Source organism: Nomascus leucogenys, chromosome 4 (genome assembly GCF_006542625.1).
Source record: "Nomascus leucogenys isolate Asia chromosome 4, Asia_NLE_v1, whole genome shotgun sequence".
Classification (NCBI taxonomy): domain Eukaryota; kingdom Metazoa; phylum Chordata; class Mammalia; order Primates; family Hylobatidae; genus Nomascus; species Nomascus leucogenys.
This window is the reverse complement of record NC_044384.1, coordinates 88156261-88176480: the sequence shown is the minus strand read 5'-3', so window position 1 is coordinate 88176480 and position 20220 is coordinate 88156261. Positions and strand designations below refer to the sequence as shown.

General features: G+C 52.1%; 1 protein-coding gene across 1 annotated transcript in view; it reads left to right on the top strand.

Annotated features, from left to right (window-relative positions):
• The first annotated feature begins 213 nt into the window (after nucleotides 1–213).
• The window catches only part of CPT1A (carnitine palmitoyltransferase 1A), a 92218-nt gene continuing 72211 nt past the window's right edge, over nucleotides 214–20220 (top strand). Inside the window, exon 1 of the mRNA XM_030811401.1 lies at nucleotides 214–364. The gene's annotated coding sequence lies outside the window, so the exon portion shown is untranslated. The remainder of the gene's footprint in view (nucleotides 365–20220) is intronic.

Here is a 20220-nt window from a genome sequence, read left to right as displayed (position 1 = left end):
TCCACGAGATGGCTTGTTTTACGGATGAGGAAACTGAGGCTCGGAGGGTGAGGAATCTGGTCCTAGACCCCATTCCGGCAGAGGTCGAGGACGCGAGCACCCGCGCGAGCCTCAGTTTCCCTCCCCTCCTCGCCCCGCGGACGCCCCGCCCCGCCGAGGCCCCGGGCCCGCCCTCCGCGCGCCGGCAGTCACCCGCCTGCAGGCGCCGCAGCCGGACCCGCCTCAGCCAATCCGCTGCTGCCGGCGTCGGGTGCGCTCGGCCTCGCCCGCGGCCCTCCTTCCCCGGCGCCCGCTGGCCGCTCGCTCACTCCACCGCCGCCGCCGCCGCCGCCGCCGCCGCTGCCGCACCTCCGTAGCTGACTCGGTGAGGCCCGGTCGCGCGCGGTGGGGAGGGTGGCGGGGCGGCCCTGCGGGCTGCGGGGGCCGGGGACGGGCGGGGCGCGGGGCTGCCGGGAACCGGACCGGGTGGGGGGCGCCGCCGGAACCGGGGCGCCGAGAGGAACCCCGGTATTCCCCCCGGACGGCGGGGTTGTGGAGATCCTGAACCCAGAGAGAGGCCGGGGCTCCCCATGTCCCGCAGGGGATGAGGTCTGAGGGTCCTCCGGGGCTCGGTCCCTCCGCAGGCGGGTCCCTTGCGGCCGCAGGAGGGATGCTCGGCCCTCCGGACTTGGCTGGACGCCTCCGGCCCGGGGCCAACGAGGCCACCGGCTCCCTTGTCTCCCACTCCTTAATCCGCCCCGGGCTGGATTGAGTCTGAGGGTCTGCCCGGGGGTCGGTCAGCCTGCGGGTGGCCGTGGGAGGGATGCTGGACGCTCTAGATGCTTTCCAGGATGCGTTCGCCCGGGGCCAGTAGGGCCTCCGGTTCTTGTCCCTGCCCATCCCACCCTGGCTCTGGAGAGGATTGGGTCTGGGGGTCCGCCCGTGGGTCGGTCACCTGCGGGCAGGTGCAGTGCGGCTGAGGGAGGGATGCTCGGCCCTCGGGATTCGGCAGGGCGCCGCTGACCCCATCCCAGCGTCCTTCTCCCCGGTCCCCCTGCCCACGCCCGCCCTCGCAGTGCAGCCGTCGGGACACGCCCTTGGCGCAGGGACTCCAGGCGCGGTCCGAGCGCTGCCGTGAGCAGGATGAGGGTGCCGGGCCCAGTGCCTGCTTGGGAGCGCCCCGCAGCCTCTCCCGTGCAGCGCTGGGTCAAGGGCAGGTGGGCGCGGAGCACGTGCCCAAGGTCGTGCCGGGCTGGGAGCGGTGGGGCCGCGGGAGGGTGGGGGTGTCACGTGGCCGTGCCCTGGCGAACTTGACCTGCGAGCCCGACGGTGCGGTCAGGGCCACGCGGGGCAGCCCCTTCTCGGAGCCACCGCCGCGGCCAGCCAACAGCCGGCTTCTTTCGGTTTGTCAGGAAAGGCCGTGGGTCAGCGTCTTTATAATGTAAATCCGCACTTGGCTTTCGTTAAAGCCGCAGGACTCAAAGATGAGGGCTGATCTTACTTTAAAAAAAGAAAACAACTCAGAGAGTTAAAAATCCCAACTAACTACCAGGTTAAATACATAACAAAGTTACTCTTCCCAACTCGGCACAGGCTTTCGGTTCCTCTCGGCTCCGTGTGTTATAAAATATTTAAGGGCGGATTTTAGTAGGAAGCCGGTAACTTTGTAAGTTACCGAATAAAATGAAAATCGGTTTTACCTTTTGCAACGGTGTATTTTGTTACACCATTTTCTTCCACAGGTGTCCGGTTTCTGGTCATTCCAGATATGCAAGCACGTTTATTTCATTCTAAGCCACAAACCAAGTGAATAAAAAATGGCTGAGCACTGGTCTTTTATTTAAGCCAGGAAGCACCCCCACCCCCGGGCCTTTCCAAATTCTTTAAGGCGACTCTGACCGAGTGAACGTAGCAATAAATTGAGGACATTAGTGTCGCTGAGAATGCACACCGCTGAGGCCAGCGAGCATCCAGCTGTCAGTTGGTTTGGGGACCATCAGCATTCACAGCTGGTTCTTTGGATTGGTTTTGCCTCAATACCAAGAGCCTGTGGACTGCTTTTCGCATGTAAATTACTGGTTTCCTTCCTGTGAAGCATTGCTAGCCTAGACCTTGCACTTGAACTCTATCTTAACAGTTGGAATCAAACAATAAAAAGGGCCAGGTTTGGGAGTGCACACACTTTGTTTCAAAGTGGCAGAAATTGGCATCATGCACAGGCCAAAATAACGTTTCGAGTCGGTACTAAAAACAAGCCGCCTACCCTGGAGGGGAAGATAATTAAACTGGGTCCCTTCCGATGCTGCTGCGGCTGCTGCGTTTGGCCCCGGCCCCGGACCAGTGGTCACCGAGCGGTCAAGCTGGGCCTCCGGGGAGTCCTGGAACGAGGGCCTGCCCTTACCCAAGCCTGGCCCCGCGTGCTCATTCATAAAAACACCTCAGTTTTCACTGGGGCTTCACAGTGAGCCCCTTTTAGACGCGCCCTGGGCTCTTGAGCGCGGGGCCTGCGTTTCTGGCTCGTTGGATGCAGCATCTGTCATCAGAAGCACTGAGCACCGAACTGTCCCCACAGCTGGGCACCGCAGGGCTCGACCTTCCCACGGAGAGGTGCGTTGCATTTCTCCCGCTGTCGCTGGGGTGGCCACAGGGACGCGCGCCAACTCGCTCCGGAAGGTCTCTGTGGGCACGGCGGGTGGAACAGGATCCGAGCGCCTGGGACGCGCCAGCCCGGGGGCGGGGCTGCTGCTGACCTTTCCCCTACTTTTCTCAGCCGTCACGTGACGCCCGCCCGGGGCTTGGGGGAAGGGGCGGGGCGCGAAGCCGCAGTTGCTGGCGGTGCCCTTCCGAGGACGCTTTCCAAGCGAGCAATTAAACTTGCTGCCCGAAATCTAAAGGCACAGGGGCGGTGGCAGCGGCGGCGGGAGGCGGAAACCGGAGCCTGCGCGGGCCAAGGGCTGCTTCTGCACTTTGATCGTTTGCATTTTTTCCTTTGTTGGAAAAAATGTTTAGTCACTCTGCATGGTTATTATTGGCAGGCCAGAGTTCTGTTGCTGGTGGAAGCCTGAACTTGAATTCCGAAAGAATTGGTGCTTTAAGAATTAAAATGGCTGTTCGAGATTGTTTGTTTAAAGTGTGTTGAGAGGATCTCTCCAACACACTTTAAAGAGGCCTCACTTTTCTTCTGCCAGTCTTGAGCGTTTCTTGTGAAGACATTTTTTTGTTTTGTTTTTATAAATAAGCGATATAAGCACACAATGCAAAGTTAAAGAGGCACAAATGGGCCCGGCCCCGTGGCTCACGACTGTAATCTCAGTGCTTTGGGAGGCCAAAGTGAGAGGATTGCTTTGAGGCCAGGAATTGGAGACCAACCTGGGCAACACAGCCAGACCCCTGTCTCTACAAACAATTAGTAGGGCCTGATGGAGTGCATCTGTGGTCCCAGCTACTCAGGAGGCTGAGGTGGGAGGATGGCTTCAGCCCAGGAGGTGGAGACTGCCGTGAGCTATGACTGCACCACTGCACTCCAGCCTGGGTGACAGCCAGACCCTGTCTCTATTTCGTTTTTTTTTTTAAAAGGTGCAGATACAGAGTAGTGTCCTTCTCACTTGGTTCCCCTCTCCAGATGCCACCATTACCAGTTCCTTTGACGACATGTACAGGATATGTTTTTTAAACAAATTGATTGCTTAACACAAGTAAGGACTTTTTTCTGCTTGCTAGCTTCAAATATTTGTTACCTTGTGTAAATTTCAACTTTTACCCCATCCAAATGTCGGATGAAGGTTGGATCCCCAGCAGGCCCTGGGCTGAGGCCAGCTACCCTATTTGGGTAACTTGACAGCCTCAGAAGTGTCTGCCTTTGCCTTTTTTTGTGTGAGGATCGTTCTTCGGTCCAGGAACGTCTTTGGAAGTTAACAATGAAAGAAATCATGCTGCTGGGTGAGGCGTGCCTCTCCAGGGTGTGCAGGAGGGTCACGGTCACCTTGGAGGGTTGGGCAATAGGGTGGGTATCGCTCTGCTTCCTGAGGGATATAGGTTAGGTGTTGGACACCAAGTTCTTTAGGTTAAGAAAGGAAGGCTTCATACTCCTGATGCTGGTGGTTTGTGGTACCCAGCCCAGGAGCCGGAAAGCCAGCCTGCATTCTTCCTGTTCCCTAAGCCCCCACATGCGGCTGGGGCTAAGTGCTGCTACTTCTTCCTAACTCACCCTTACACTCACCTTCCTCATTATTTCAGTGGCCCAGAGCAGAGACATTCAGATATGTGTTGAAGGAATGACAGAACATTTGAGACATCCTTTCTTTTCCTTTTTTTTTCTTTAGTGACAAGGTCTTGTGTGTTGTCCAGGCTGGAGTGCCGTGGTGCAATCATAGTGCACTCCTGGCCTCAAGCGATCCTCCCACCTCAGCCTCCCAAAGCACTGGGATTACAGGCATAAGCCCCCTCGCCCTGCCTGAGGCACCCTTTTTCCACTCTGGATTGCCACAACCGCCTGACAAGGGGCACTGTTATTCCTGTTTGTGTTATGGGAAGTTCCTGTGAGGGAGGCAGGGAGCAGAGGAGCATTTGGGTCCCCCTCAATGCACCTTCCTTCACGCTGCTACTGTGGCTGAGAACGTCTGGACCCAAAACCATGTCCCTATTCTCTCCCCACAGCAAGCTGCTAGCTCTCTGCAGTGACATCTGCTTCGCCCACCAGCCCTGGCTCACTCAGGGGGTCCTGTGGTCATCGAGTCACATTAAGTCACCACAGACAGCATTCCTAACACTGTGTTCTGATGCCCTGGAGAAACTGTCAGCCGAGTGCGGTGGCTCACGCCTGTAATCCCAGCACTTCGGGAGGCCACGACGGGCAGATCATGAGGTCAGGAGATCGAGACCAGCCTGGCCAACACAGTGAAACCTCGTCTTTACTAACATACAAAAAAGTAGCTGGGCATGATGACACACGCCTGTAATCCCAGCTATTCGGGAGGCTGAGGCAGGGGAATCGCTTGAACCCAGGAGTCGGAGGTTGCAGTGAGCTGAGATCACGCCACTGCATTCCAGCCTGGTTGACAGAGAAAGACTCTGTCTCAAAAAAGAAAAGAGAAGAGACGAAACTGTCATATGCTATCACTGAAATTTGACATTTTATAAAATGATTCTTCATTTATAAAAGCATTTATCCCTGATTTGCCAATTGTCATCTCCTCTGGTGCCCTGAAAAAGTTTTAATACATGGAGGTTTGCTTTCTTTGTTCTTTATTGCCTGCCTGCCTGCCTGCCTGCCTGCCTGCCTGCCTGCCTGCCTTCCTTCCTTCCTTCCTTCCTTCCTTCCTTCCTTCCTTCCTTCCTTCCTTCCTTCTTTCCTTCCCTGTCTTTTCTTGGAGATTTTGTTTCATTTTTCTTTCTTTCTCTCTTTTCTTTTCTTTTCTTTCTTTTGAGGAAGTCTTACTCTGTTGCCCAGGCTGGAGTGTAGTGGTGTGATCTCGGCTCAGTGCAGCCTCTGCCTTCTAGGTTCAAGCGATTCTCCTGCCTCAGCCTCCCACGTAGCTGGGACTACAGGTGCATACCACCATGCCTGCCTAATTTTTATATTTTTAGTAGAGATGAGTTTCACCATGTTGGACAGGCTAGTCTTGAACTCCTGACCTCAGGTGATCTGCCTGCCTCAGCCTCCCAAAGAGCTGGGATTACAGGCATGAGCCACCACGCCAGGACTTTTTTTTTTTTTTTTTTTTCAAGACAGGATCTTGCCTTGGTGCCCAAGCTGGAGTGCAGTGCCATGGTGCCATCATAGCTCAACGTAATCTCCCATTTGGGCGCAAGGGATCCTCCTTCTTCAGCCTCTTGCATAGCTAGGACCACAGGCATATGCCACCACATCTGGCTAATTTTTTATATTTTTTGTAGAGACAGGCCTCACTATGTTGCCCAGGCTGGTCTTGAACTCCTGGCCTTAAGTGACCCTTTCACCTTGGCCTCCCAAAGCGTTAGGATTCCAGGCATGAGCCACCACACCGGGCTTCCTGGTTCTTTATACTTCTTCAAATACACACAGTGGCGCGATGTGATGTCCAGTACAGTTTGCGCAAAATACAATGACAAATTGCTGAAAGGTATACATCGAAGTTAGAGGGTATCAAATGCTGGCTTGAGATTTGGCATGAGGTGGGGGTAAAACAGGTAGGAAGAGAAATCCACATTCCTAAAGGGTTTGCATTGGCACCACAGGGCTACAGTTGGAAAGGGACAAAGAACGTGTTCCCGCAGTAAAGACCTAACAGGTGTCAGAGCTGGCTGCCACGTCCTCCTGCAGTTTGCCGGAGGAGGTAAGGGCATCCTGCATATTTTACCTGAGGCAAACACTTGCTCAAGGTCATAGGTCTGAGTAACTGGTAGAGCTGAGATTTGAACCCAGAACTGTGTGTTTTCTTTCCCTTTCCCAGGCTGCTTCCCAGACCACTGGGCAGCCAGAGGGCCTGGGTTTTGGAGGCCCCCACTCCCTACCCCATGCAGACTGGATGTGGCACTGAATCCACCTCTAGGGTTTCTGGGTTTCCATTTCCTCATCTGTAAAGTGGTGGATCTGACACCTGTCATTCCGTGTCACACGAGTTTTGTGAGGATCCTGTCAGAGGTCAGATGTGAAGAGAGTTTTGAGTGTGTGAAGTAAATACAGGTTCTAGCAAATAATGTCCTGGCTGCAGGTGGGATTTAGGGACACCAATGTATTTTGCAGTCCCCACATTAGAAGTTCAGTTCAAGTTCAGTTGGAATTAGAAGTTCAAGTTGTTATATTCTGTGCAAAGGTGAAGAATATGCACGGGAGATACAGGGGACACCGCTCCTGTTGTCTTAGGGACATTTGTGGGAACAATATACTGGTACGAAGAGGGGGTTTAGGATGTCCTTTGGGCAGGTGCAGGTCTCCTCCTTGCAGTCTGAGCTCCTGCCCGAGTGCCGATGCTGGCTGGAGGCAGGGCAGGCACAGTGGGAGAGAAGTAGCAGCCGTTTAACTTCTGGTGGGCTTCTGAATAGCTAGGTCAGATAACTGGGTCTGTCAATACGTTGGATATCTTCTTTATAAAATTGTGAATCTCTGTGGATTTTCCCAATTTTTTTTTCTAAGATCATATTTGTCTGTATTTATCTAATCATTACTTATTGACGTGGTGCACTATAAGGTCTAAATTTGAATTGGCTTGAGTTTTTTCTTTTTGAGATGGCATCTCGCCCTGTCGCCCGGGCTGGAGTGCAGTGGCGCTATCACGGCTCACTGCAACCTCCGCCTCCCAGGTTCAAGCGATTCTCCTGCCTCAGCCTCCCAAGTAGCTGAGATTACAGGCATGCACCACTGCGCCCAGCTAGTTTTTGTTTTTTAGTAGAGACAGGGTTTCATCATGTTGGCCAGGCTGGTCTCAAACTCCTGACCTCAAGTGATCCACCCAGAATTGGCTTAATTTTTACAGTACTTGGTAAGACCGGGTCTTGCTCTGTCATCCAGGCTAGAGTGCAGTGGGCATGATCATAGCTCACTGTAACCTCAAACCCGTGGGCTCGAGCGATACTCGCAAGTAGCTGGGACCACAGGCATGCACTGTCCACAACTTGGCTAATTTTTTGTATTTTTTGTAGAGATGGGGTCTTGCTACATTGCCCAGACTGGTCTCAAATACCTGGGCTCAAGCGAACTTCCTGCCTCCGCCTGCCAAAGTATTGGGATTACAGGCATGAGCCACCATACCCAGTCCAGAATTCCTTTTATTTTACCATTTTTATTTTTTGAGACGAAGTCTCACTCTGTCACCCAGGCTGGAGTGCAGTGGCATGATCTCGGCTCACTGCAACCTCCGCCTCCCGGGTTCAAGCGATTCTCCTGCCTCAACCTCCCGAGTAGCTGGGATTACAGGTGCCCACCACCACACCCGGCTAATTTTTGTATTTTTAGTAGAGATGAGGTTTCACCATGTTGGCCAGACTGGTCTTTAACTCCTGACCTCAGGTGATCCACCCGCCTCAGCCTCCCAAAGTGCTGGGATTACAGGCGTGAGCCACCGTGCCCAGCCCAGAATTCCTTTTATAACCTGACAACCCATTATATTGACCCCATAAATGTGAATAGTCCATTACGATAAACTTCAGTACAGGAAATTCACTGTGTGGCTAATTTAAATCGTGTGAATATTGAATGATCAGTCATGAATTCAAGATGCAACCTTTCATATTGAAAGCTCTAGGCTGGGCGTAGTGGAGCACACCTGTAGTCCCAGCTTAGGCTGAGGCAAGAGGATCTCTTAAGCCAGGAGTTCAAGATCATGCTCAGCAACAGAACAAGACCCTGTCTTATAAAAAAAAAAAAAATAATGAAATTCCTTCACCTTTCTTGTACATGAAACCCTACAAAAAACATAAGGTGAGTCTCACATTCTCACTTCTAAGGTGCTTCCATCAGGTTTGGGAAACGATTTCTTTTTTTTTTTTTCTTTTTTGAGATGGAGTTTCGCTATTGTTGCCCAGGCTGGAGTGCAGTGGTGAGACCTTGGCTCGCTGCAACCTCCGCCTCCCGGGTTCAAGCAATTCTCCTTCTACAGGCGCCCACCACCACGCCCAGCTAATGTTTTGTATTTTTAGTAGAGATGGGGTTTCACCATGTTGGCCAGGCTGGTTTTGAACTCCTGGCCTCAGGTAATCTGCCCGCCTCGACCTCCCAAAGTGCCGGGATTACAGGAATGAGCCAACACCCCCAGCCAAGTTTGGGAAATAACGTCTATTTGTGTGTATACACATTTACTGGAAAAGTACAAGGGCACCATTACAGATGTGCACATCTGCAATTGAATAACGATGTGGCTTCTACAGTGCAGAGAGCACACACCCACACTTGCCCAGAGAAGAGGAGCTGCTGCTTTTTTTCCTTCCCATTATTGCTAATTTTTGCCTGCATCTCAGTTCAGAAGAGCCATGAAATTTACTGCACGTGCGTGCTAGTTCTAGGGAAACCCCTGGGCTGCTGATGTCCTTCCAGAGCCTTCCTGGTACTTCCCTTGAAGTTCTTTGGGCAGCAGTGCGGAGGCCAGGTCAGATTTTTGCCACCTTGGAAATCATGCATGTTGTGAAGGTGGTTTCCCCGAGCTGGAACCAGTCCCGGAGGCTGGCACTAGCTTTCTAGCGAAGCAGAACCTTCCCAGGCATTGGTCACCCAGGCATCCAAGAATGTGTTGTAGATGATAAGATAACTGCCCTGCCCTTCGCCAGAGACACTGCTTCTGACCCTGCCTACAGTGCCTTCTCCAGTTTTTCCAGGGATGGGGCCCATGTCATCCAGCCTCACACTTTCTCTGTTCCTAGAGGCCCTGCCTGGTATTCCTGCTGAGCTAAGCTGTCGCTTCCCATGGGTAACCTTTTCTCAGAGGATTTCCAACACAGTTGTTTACTGCTGGAGGAGATGGGCAGCTGTTAGCTGGGTTTGAATAGAAGGCAGAGCCTGCTGCTGTGTGCATGGGCACTGTGCAGTGCTAGTGGGAAGACTGCAGCATGTGAATAATTTTACAGTTGGCACTGATGGTGTTTGTACTTACTGGAGTTTTATTGCTGGCTGCAATTTCATCATTTTGGTTACAACAGTGACCTAATTTTATATCTGTGTCGTAACTTTAGGAATCCTAAGTAGAACTTTTTGTGTAGTACCTACCACTTTACTTTGGGGGTTAAGAGTATAAGTTTTGGAGTTAGACCTGGTTTCTTTTTTTTTCTTTTTTTGTTTTTTTTTTTTGAGACAGAGTCTCACTCTGTCACCCAGGCTGGAGTGCAGTGGTGCAATCTCGGCTCACTGCAGCCTCCACCTGCCGGGTTCAAGAAATTCTTCTGTCTCAGCTTCCCTAGTATCTGGGACTACAGGTGCATGCCACCACGCCCAGCTAATTTTTTGTATTTGTAGTAGAGAGAGGGTTTCACCATATTGGTCAGGCTGGTCTCGAACTCCTGATGTCAGGTGATCTGTCCGCCTCGGCCTCCCAAAGTGCTGGAATTAGAGGCGTGAGCCACCGCGCCTGGCCTGGACCTGGGTTTGATTTCCAGCCCTGCTATTTGCTGGCTGTGACACTGGGCAAGTTTCTTGACATCTAAGCCCTGGTTTTCTCATTAGTACATGGAGATAGCCCTAGTACCCATTTCCTAGGGTGCTAGTGGAATTAAATGATCTAATGCTAGTCAAATACACCAATATAAAAATATATATGGGTCACATTGTCTAGCATATGCCAAAGGGTTTGGTAAAAGGAATGTTCTGGGTCGGGAGCAGTGGCTCATGCCTGGTCAACATGGTAAAACATGGTAAAAACCCTTCTCTACTAAAAATACAAAATTAGCCAGGCGTGGTGGTGCATGCCTGTAATCCCAGCTCCTGGGAAGGCTGAGGCAGGAGAATCACTTGAACCCAGGAGGCAGAGGTTGCTGTGAGCCGAGATCATGTCATTGCACTCCAGCCTGGGTGATGGAGCAAAACTTCATCTCAAAAAAAAAAAAAAAAAAGGAACGTTCTGTAACTTCATTACTAAAAGCACAAAAAGGAATCTTTATGTCTTACCTACCTACCTTCCCACCCACCTATCTATTAGTATCTCCATACCTGTTGATTGCAAGGCTGTTAAAAGACTTCTGCCCTACTCAGAAATTATTTACATATTTCAGTTGCTATAAAGACCATTTTCTTGGAAGTCCGTTGTCATGTATCAAGTTTTATTGTTTGTTTTATATTACAGAGACAATTCCCATATCTCCGTTTTCCTTGGGCATGTTTTGAAACCTAGCAATGCACGGTGCATCAAGCTGACGTTTCACCTGCTTTCCTCGGCCACCTGCCTGTCTCAGCTCTGCAGGATTGGGGGTGCAGGGGTGGGGAGGTTTGCTCAAAGGGCATAGGGACCTGTGTTATGGGTGGCTTCTTGATTACGTGGCCAGTGTTAGGATTCATAGGCCAATGACTTCGAAAGAGGTGAAAGGTTTTGGTTAAAAGGAATTGATTACGGAGAAAGGGAACAAAGTGAACACTTTCAAAAAACAAAGTACCAGAGCAGTTTATTGGCCAAGGATTTGGGGGATATTGAACAAAGTTGTTAAAATGAAGATAATCGTAAGCAAAATTGAAGATGTGTTATCACCTTCCCCCCCATGATTGTTGATGTAGCATTCAGCGTTGGAGAACTGTCTATAGTCTTCAGGATTCAATTCAGATGACACAAGGATTCACGTCCTAGAGAAGTATATTTGGAAGACTGGACACATAACTCTCAAGAGAAGGTCATTTGCCAGCCGGTGCAGGTGACATTGCTAAATGTCTCTTGTAGAATTTCTTGGGGAGTTTGGATTCATGGGCTGCCCCCTAAAGTGCTGGGAGCTTTTTAAGCTAAGTATGAAGAAAGGAGAAAACAGAAATGGAAAAAGAGCTGAAGACCTCCCAGCTGCGAGCCAGTTAGTGGCATAGGTCAAGGCTGGTGGGCCTGGCGGAGGAGCAGGTGACAGGGAGAGCTGAGCTTGGAAGGCGGTGGGAACAACCATGGAATAGGTGAACTGGAGACGGGACAGTGGATTTGTGACAATTGTAATGAAGGGGTTGCGGCCTTGGCTGGGGCCTCTTATTCTGCATCTCTGTGTGGTTCCAAGAGCAGATTAGTATAAGATGCTTAAGTGCTCTGGCACAGACCTCAGTGATGAGTCCCTTCATAGCCTCCAGGATGGCATGTGGCCTGGCTCCCGTGCTCCACCTGGGAGTTGGTGGGCACCCAGTGTGCTCTGGGCAAGGAGGTCTGTGTGAGCTCCCAGCAGGTGGGCTCCAGGTGGGTGATCTCCACCCCCCACCCAACCCCACTCAGCCTTTCTTTTCTTTTTGTTTTTTTTTCTTGAGACAGGGTTTCACTCTGTTGCCCAGGCTGGAGTACAGTGGCACAATCCGGGCTTGCTGCAGCCTCGACCTCCCAGACTCAAGAAATCTTCCCACCTCAGCCCCCAGAATGGTTAGGACCGCCGGTGTACGCCACCACGTCCAACTAATTTTTTGTATTTTTGGAGAAGAAGGAGTTTTGCCATGATGGCCAGGCTGGTCTTGAACTCCTGTACTCAAGCAATCTTCCCGTCTTGCCCTCCCAAAGTGCTGGGATTTCAGGCGTGAGCCACTGCACCTGGCCTCCCACTCAGCCTTTCAGGGCTCATGTCCACTTGGGGCAGAGGCACAGGCCAGGCCCTAGCCACCGTGCCAGCTTCTCAGAAGTGATTTCTGTACTTTCAGTGAAAATAGACACATCTGCAGCCCCACGACAATACTGGACGATGTGTCTTTGGCGTGGTGGAGGCCGCCGGGGTGTTGCCGCCACCTCCGATTTACCCCATAGCTGGCCTGCGGGCACACAGCAGGGAGGGGTCTTAGGTCAGGAACAGCCCCCAAGGGTCCACCTGTTTTACTTACCCAGAGCTGCCTCCTCCACGAGTCTGTTCCCAGGGCTAGTTCGGGATTCCCGTCCCAGCGCTCCGTGATGATTTGAGGGAACGAGTGAGTGACAGGGGAGAGGTTAAGTTCTCTTTTCATCCATCTGTATTTCTTCCTTTTAACTTTTCTTCCTCCTTCTCTTTTCTGCCTTTCTTACCGGTAAAAGTGTTCTCTCCTCTAACCATCCTTGAACTTGGGGCGCAGGTGCACACCCTGCCGTGCAGCTTGGATCCCAGTGGTCACGCTGTGTAAACTTTGTCTCCCAGGACACCACCTTTTCCCACCAGGGCTGTGATATGTCTCTGATACCTGGGCATGGAAGAAAATCGCAGAAGGAGAGGGGCTGCAGATAGGCCGGCCCCTGGGGTGACGTGGATTAAAGAGCCGTTGGGCAGGTCTCTCTGGGAAGTCTCTGTATGGGGGTGGCTTGGAGAAAGGAAAGCTGGGCTATAGAGCAGACGTGTTGCTGGTGGGACACGCGGGCCTGGGGACCTTCACATCAGCAGGTTCTGGGGACTGGAGCGAACAGCCCTAGTCCATCCCTACTTCTTCCCAGGCAGGGCAGGTGCCAGCGTTCTCAGTAAGAGAAACCCTGGGGAGGATGCGGGCACGTAGGCAGGTGGCGAGATTCGTTGTCAGCTGGTGAAGTTTTGGCTGGGTGAAGACGTGCTTGGAAGGTCAGGTGCAGTGTGCTCAGGTTGAAGCTAAAGTCCTGAGGGGCTGGCTGACTCCTGGGGTGCAAGGGGAGCCACCTACTAGTTCAGAAGCCAGAGGGGCCCAAGGCAGCAGCAGATGGACCGGGGCCAGCTTGTGTGCCTGGTGGCCTCCCCCAGGAGGAAGAAGGAACGGGAAGTGGGGCTGGCCCACAGAGACTAACGGTTTAGTTGTACACCGTGAGTGGGACGTGGCAGGGCCCCCACCAGCCTGAGGAGGCGGACGCCTGCTTGCCCAAGCCTCAGGCCATGCCGTGCCCCTGCCGCCCTCCTCGCTACAGCCTCAGGAAGGCTGAAGGGGTGAGCAAAGAGGCTGCCCAGTGTCGGTGGCCTGGATCCAGACGCAGGCCCGGCTGCCAGCTGGCCTGAGGGCCTTTCCTCCCAGCGTGCTGGGGCTCCCAGCCACAGTGCCCAGTCTGGCAGGGCATGCCCAGGACCCCAGGGAAGGCTTCCGGGAAGGGGAGTTGTAACACACAGGTGCCCTGGCCTCCTGCCCTCGATTAAAGGTGCTGGGGAGGAGAAGACGCAGTAAGCCTGGTGAGGGACTCCTACGCAGATGGGAGGTGGAGGGCCCTGACCCAGGCCTGGCTGTAGCGGACAGGTGGCCCATTCTGGACACACAGAAGTGGAAGGAACACAGGTTGCAAAGTGGTGGAGTGTGCCCCCCTCTCCAAGAAGCCCCTGGCTGGGGCCGATGTGGCGGCAATGGTGAGGTGGGCAGGGCACTCAGACACCCTGGGAAAGCTGACTTGGGAGACACAGGGAGATGGGGTGTCGAGCAGCAGGTGGGACTTCAGCGAGGGCAAAGAGGGCAGGATGACCACATCAAGAAGGAGCTGGACCTTTGGTAGAGCAGACAGGGCAGGGCAGGCATGAGGAAGGCTGCCCCAGAGGCCAGCGGTGCCCGCGAACACCATGCTCTTTTTCTACCCCCATTAAAATACGATGCTGCAACACGGACAAGGCCACCGTCTGCTTCTTTGTTTGCAACAGTGAAAAAGTGAACAGAGAAGTTCCGTGAGCCCCAGCAGGGACACAGAAGCAGACTGGTTCCTGCCAGCAGAGGGGTGCAGGACAGCAGGGCCAGCGCTGCGTGGGTGGGCGTGGGGCAGCTTGGAACTCAATGTGGACGAGGAGCAAGTTGCAGGAGCGCGCACAGAGTAGGCAGCATTTGTGTGTGCCTCGCACATGTGTGGTAGCACTGTATGCACCTGTAGATACTCAAATATATAGGGAAAGATGAGCCCCACATTCTGGGGACAGGGAGAGGAGGTTGTATCTATTGCATCTTAGAAATTTTTGCAGGGCTGGGCACCTGTAATCTCAGCAGCTTGGGAGGCCAAGGAGGGAGGACTGCTTGAGTCCAGGAGTTCAAGACCAGCCTGGGCAACATAGTGAGATCCCATCTCTACAAAAGCAAAAATAAACAAACAAACTGGTGGAGGTGGGGTGTGGGAGACATTCTAAATCAATACAGCAAAATGTTAAATTTGTTCATTCCAGGAGGGTACACAGGTGTTATTCTCTGCTTGCCTATGTGTTTGCAGTATCTTGTGATTTAAAGCGTTTAAGACAGAAAACAGTCTTGCTGTATAATATAGTAAAGTTCACTGGGGCTTGTGTGTGTGTGTGTATGTTTTGAGACAAGATCTCGTTCTGTCGCCCAGGCTGCAGTGCAGTGGCGTGATCATGGCTCACTGTAGCCTCAACCTCCCAGGTTCAGGTGAGCCTTGCCCTTCAGCCTCCCAAGTAGCTGGGACTACAGGTGCTCACCACCACGCCTGGTTTATTCTTGTATTTTTAGTAGAGATGAGGGTTTACCATGTTGCTCAGGCTGGTCTCAAACTCCTGGGCTCAAGTGATCTGCCCGCCTTGGCCTCCCAGAGTTTTTGTGAGGCTTATCTGAGGTCCAGGAATTTATTAGTGACTGGCCTTCTTCCACCTGGACACCCCGCCTCACCCCCTACTCCTTCTCTCTAAGCACCAGGTCCTTGGAAGAGCTTGGCGCCCCTGACCCTGGGCTTGTTGTCCACCCATCCCGGTCTCAGCTGCTCACCTGCCTCACCTGGCTGCCATCTGTTTCCAGGAAGGTAAGGTTAGCCACCTGTGGTCCCAGTCCTGTTTATGCCGCAGGTGAGGGAGGCCGCAGACCCAATTTTGAGGGATCCCATTTGTGCTAAGTAAAGTATGTTACAGAAAGGCACGCTGAGGGCCGGGTTGGTTTTCTTTTTTTTTTGAGACGGAGTCTCACTCTCATGCAGGAGTGCAGTGCCCTGATCTCTGCTCACTGCAAGCTCCGCCTCCCTGGTTCACGCCATTCTCCTGCCTCAGCGTCCCGAGTAGCTGGGACTACAGGTGCCCGCCACCACGCCCGGCTAATTTTTTTTTGTATTTTTAGTAGAGACGGGGTTTCACCGTGTTAGCGAGGATGGTCTCTACCTCCTGACCTCGTGATCTGCCCCCCTCGGCCTCCCAAAGTGCTGGGATTACAGGCGTGAGCCACCGCGCCTGGCCTTTTTTTTTTTTTTTTTTTTGAGACGGAGTCTCACTCTCTCACCCAGGAGTGCAGTGGCCTGGTCTTGGCTCACTGCAACCTCTGCCTCCCAGGTTCAAGTGATTCTCCTGCCTCAGCCTCCCAATTAGCTGGGAATACAGGCGCGTGCCACCAGATCCAGCTAATTTTTGTATTTTTAGTAGTGACAGGGTTTCACCATGTTGGTCAGGCTGGTCTTGAACTCCTGACCTGCAGTGATCCTCCCACCTCGGCCTCCCAAAGTGCTGGGATTACAGGCCTGAGCCACAGTGCCTGGCCTCAGGCTGGCTTTCAATGCAGGGGTACATCAAGGCAGGAAACGTGCTGACCACTTTCAGACTCTTGTCTGGGACCCTCTACTCTCCAGGGCCAGGGAGGGAAGGGGGGTGCAGTGCGAATGGCTTTATCTGGTTACCATTCTTATGAGTTCCTTGGTTTTAGAGACATTAGGAACCCTCTGCCCTGTGTCTGGAGTGAGTGAGGCCAGCCCAGGAGCTGGGGGGCACTCACCGGAGTGGGTTGGCCTCCGTGAAGCCACGGCAGCCGTGTCTTCTGCAGTCGCCCGGCTTTGTTTCCGGTGACTCAGAGGTGGGAGAAGCTGCCACTCTGCATCCACTCCCAGCTGGGTGAAAGGCAGGGAGCAGGTGGGCCCTCTTTCTGGGGAGAGGTGAAGTCCCTGCGTGGGCCAGGAGCGTGGCCTCCTGCCTGAAGAGGAAGCACCTGGAAGAGGCTGGCTGGGTGAGGCGGGGGCAGGCACGGTGGTGAGCGGGGGAGGCGGGCACTCAGGGAGGCCGGGACTGGGGGGAGGCCCTGCTTTTCCTTTCTCATCCTTTTCACACCAGGGTCATAAAAATCCTGCTGGGTTGGGCAAGCAGGTGGTGACTGTCCAGGTATTTCCAGGTTGTGGGTAGTGGGGACAGGGTAAGGGGGCTTGGGCATGGCCACCTTTCCACACGCTCTGGCCCTGGAAACCTTTGCTCCTCCTGGTTTTATCTTCCCTGGCTCTAGATGGGTTACGCCATTTCTCTGCTGCCAGCCCTGTTGTATTGGGTGGGCTATGGGGTGAGAAGTGTGTGCTTCCCTTCCCGGGAGGTGGGCACCTGGGGCGCTTGGAGTATCTGAGGAGCGCTCCAAACATGAGATTTTTGAGCTCCGATTGCAGCGGATGAATGTTGCATTTCATTCAACACATTCTAAAACATCAGGAGATCTCAAATGCGCATAGAAGAGACACTTGCCTACTGGCCTCACGCGGCCCTGCCCTTCACCCGATCTCACGCGTGGCTCATTCCTACCTGTCCCTCCATTTGTCCCACCCCAAGTGATTTTGAAGCAAGTCCCAGACATGATAAAAGATAAAATTAGGCTGGGCACAGTGGCTCACAGCACTTTGGGAGGCCGAGGTGGGCAGATCACCTGAGGTCAGGAATTCAAGACCAGCCTGGCCAATATGGTGAAATCTGAGCTGTATTAAAAATACAAAAATCAGCTGGGCGCAGTGTCGGGCATCTGTAGTCTCAGCTACTGGGGAGGCTGAGGCAGGAGAATTGCTTGAACCTGGGAGGCAGAGGTTAAAGTGAGCCTAGATCGTGCTACTGCATTCGAGCCTGGGCGACAGAGCAAGACTCAAGAGTCTCAAAAAAAATAAAAAATGAAAAATAAAAATTGCATGTATCAGTATGTTAGGATGTATCGATAAAAGATGGGAACCTTTTTAAAAATAACCACTGCCTGAGTGCCATGGCTCACACCCACGGTCTCAACTACTCAGGAGGCTGAGGCAGGAGGATCGCTTGAACCCAGAGCTACAGTGAGCTGTGATTGTGCCACTGCACTCCAGCCTGGGCAGCAGAGCGAGACTCTGTGTCTTAAAAAACATAACCACAATATCTTGTAATACCTAAAAGATAATTCGCAGAAATTCCTTAATGCCATGAGGTAACAGTTGTTTTGAATGAGTCTTTTTTAAAATTTAATTTGATTTTAGATTCGGGGGTACATGTGCCTGTTTGTTACATGGGCATTTTGCATACTGGTGGGAGTTGGGCTTCTAATGTACCCAGAGTGCCCTCGATGAAAGGGAGGAGAGTGAACATTGTACCCGATAGGTAATTTTTCAGCCCTTGCCCCACTTCCTCCCTTCCCTTTTGGAATCCCCAATGTCTGTTATTTCCATCTTTTTTTTTTCTTTTTTTGAAATAGAGTCTTGCTCTGTCACCCAGGCTGGAGTGCAGTGGCCCAATCTCAGCTCACTGCAACCTCTGCCTCCCAGGTTCAAGCGATTCTCCTGCTTCAGCCTCCCAAGTAGCTGGGATTACAGGCGCCTGCCACGGCGCGTGGCTAATTTTTGGTATTTTTAGTAGAGATGAGGTTTCACCATGTTGGCCAGGCTGGTCTCAAACTCCTGACCTCAGGTGATCCACCTGCCTCGGCCTCCCAAAGTGCTGGGATTACTGGCGTGAGTCACCGTGCCTGGCCTGTTACTTCCATCTTTATGTTTATGGGTACCCATTGTTTAACTCCCACTTATGGGTGAGAACATGCGGTATTTGGTTTTCTGTTTCTGAGTGAGTTCACTTAGGATAAAGACCTCCAGTTGCATCCATGTTACTGCAAGGGACATGATTTCATTCTTTTTTTTTTTGAGTGAGACTTTCACTCTTGTTGCCCAGGCTAGAGTGCAATGGCATGATCTCAGCTCACCGCAACCTCTGCCTCCCGGGTTCAAGTGATTCTCCTGCCTCAGCCCTCCCAAGTAGCTAGGATTACAGGCATGTACCACCACACCTGGCTAATTTTGTATTTTTTAGGAGCGATGGGGTTTCTCCATGTTGGTCAGGCTGTTCTCGAACTCTTGACCTCAGGTGATCCTCCCGCCTCGGCCTCCCAAAGTGCTGCGATTACAGGCGTGAGCCACCAGGCCTGGCCAATTTCATTCTTCTTCATGGCTGCTGAATGAGTCCCTAATGTGACCAGAGCATTATGGTGGACAGGATATGGAAGAAAAGAATAACATATCCACCCCCCACCATTATATATTTGAGGAGAGAATGGTTAGGTGCATAGACATTAAATAGACAACACTTCCTGAGACAGTATTTTTTGGTAACAGCTTTATTGAGATATTCATGTACCATAAAATTCACCTATCTAAAGTGTACACTTCAGTGAGTTTGTTTGGGTTTTTTTTGAGACAGGATCTTGCTCTGTTGCCCAGGCTGGAATGTAGTGGTGCAGTCACGGCTCACTGCAGCTTCAACCTCCCAGGCTCAAGTGATCCTCCCACCTCAGCTACTAAGCTGGGACTACAGGCACACATCACCGCACCCAGCTAATTTTTGTAGTTTTTGCAGAGACAGGGTTTCGCCACGTTGCCCAGGCTTTCAGTGGTTTTTAGTATATTCAAAGAGTTGTGCAACTATCACCACAGTCAATTTTGGAATGTTTTCATCACCCTAAGAAGATACTCCCGACTCCTTACCCATGACCTCCCTATCTTCCCATCTGCTCCAAGCCCCTGGCAACCACTAATGTACTCTCTGTCTCTGTAGATTTGCCTGTTCTGGACATTTAGAATAAATAGAATCAGCAACATATGACCTTCTGTGTGGCTTCTTTCACTCAGCATCACGTCTTCAGGGCCCATCCATGTTGCAGCAGGCATCAGAGGTCCATTCCTTTTCATTACTGAATACTATTCCATGGTATGGATGGACCACATTATATTTATCCATTCATCAGCAGAATGTATTGCCACTTTTTGGCTATCTAAATGATGTTGTGAGTGTTCGTGTGCAGGCTTTTTTATGCACGTTTTCAGTTCTCTTGGGTATATATGTAGGAATGGAATTGCTGGGTCATATGGTAAGTCTATTTTTATACAAATTTGTTATTTTTTTAAGACAAGATCTTCTCGTTGCCCAGGCTGGAGTGCAGTGGTGCAATCACAGCTCACTGCAGGCCCCACCTCCTGGGCTCAAGCGATCCTCCTGCCTCAGCCTCCCAAGTTGCTAGGGTTACAGCGATGCAACACCATGCCTGGGTAATTTCTTTGATTTTTAATAGAGATGAGGTCTTGCCACGTTCCCCAGGCTGGTCTCCAACTCCTGAGCCAAAGCAATCCTCTTGTCTTGGCCTCGCGAAGTGCTGGGATTACAGGGGTGAGCCACTGCACCTGGCCCAATTTTTAATTTTTTAAATTTTTGTTTATTATATAGAGACGGGCTCGCCATGTTGCGCAGGCTAGTCTGGAACTCCTGGCCTGAAGCAGTCTTTCTGCTTTGGCCTCCCAAAGTGCTGCAATTGCAGGTGTGAGCCACGATGCCAGGCCAGTAACTCTATATTTAAGCTTTTGAGGAATGGACAGACTGTTTGCCAAGGTGGCTGCACCATTTGACCAGCCGTGCATGAGAATTCTGATTTCTCCACATCCTCACCAACACTTGCTATCATCCATCTTTGTGATACTAGCCATCCTCCTAAGTGTGAAGTGGTGTTTTCCTGTGGTTTAGATCTGCACTCCCTATTGG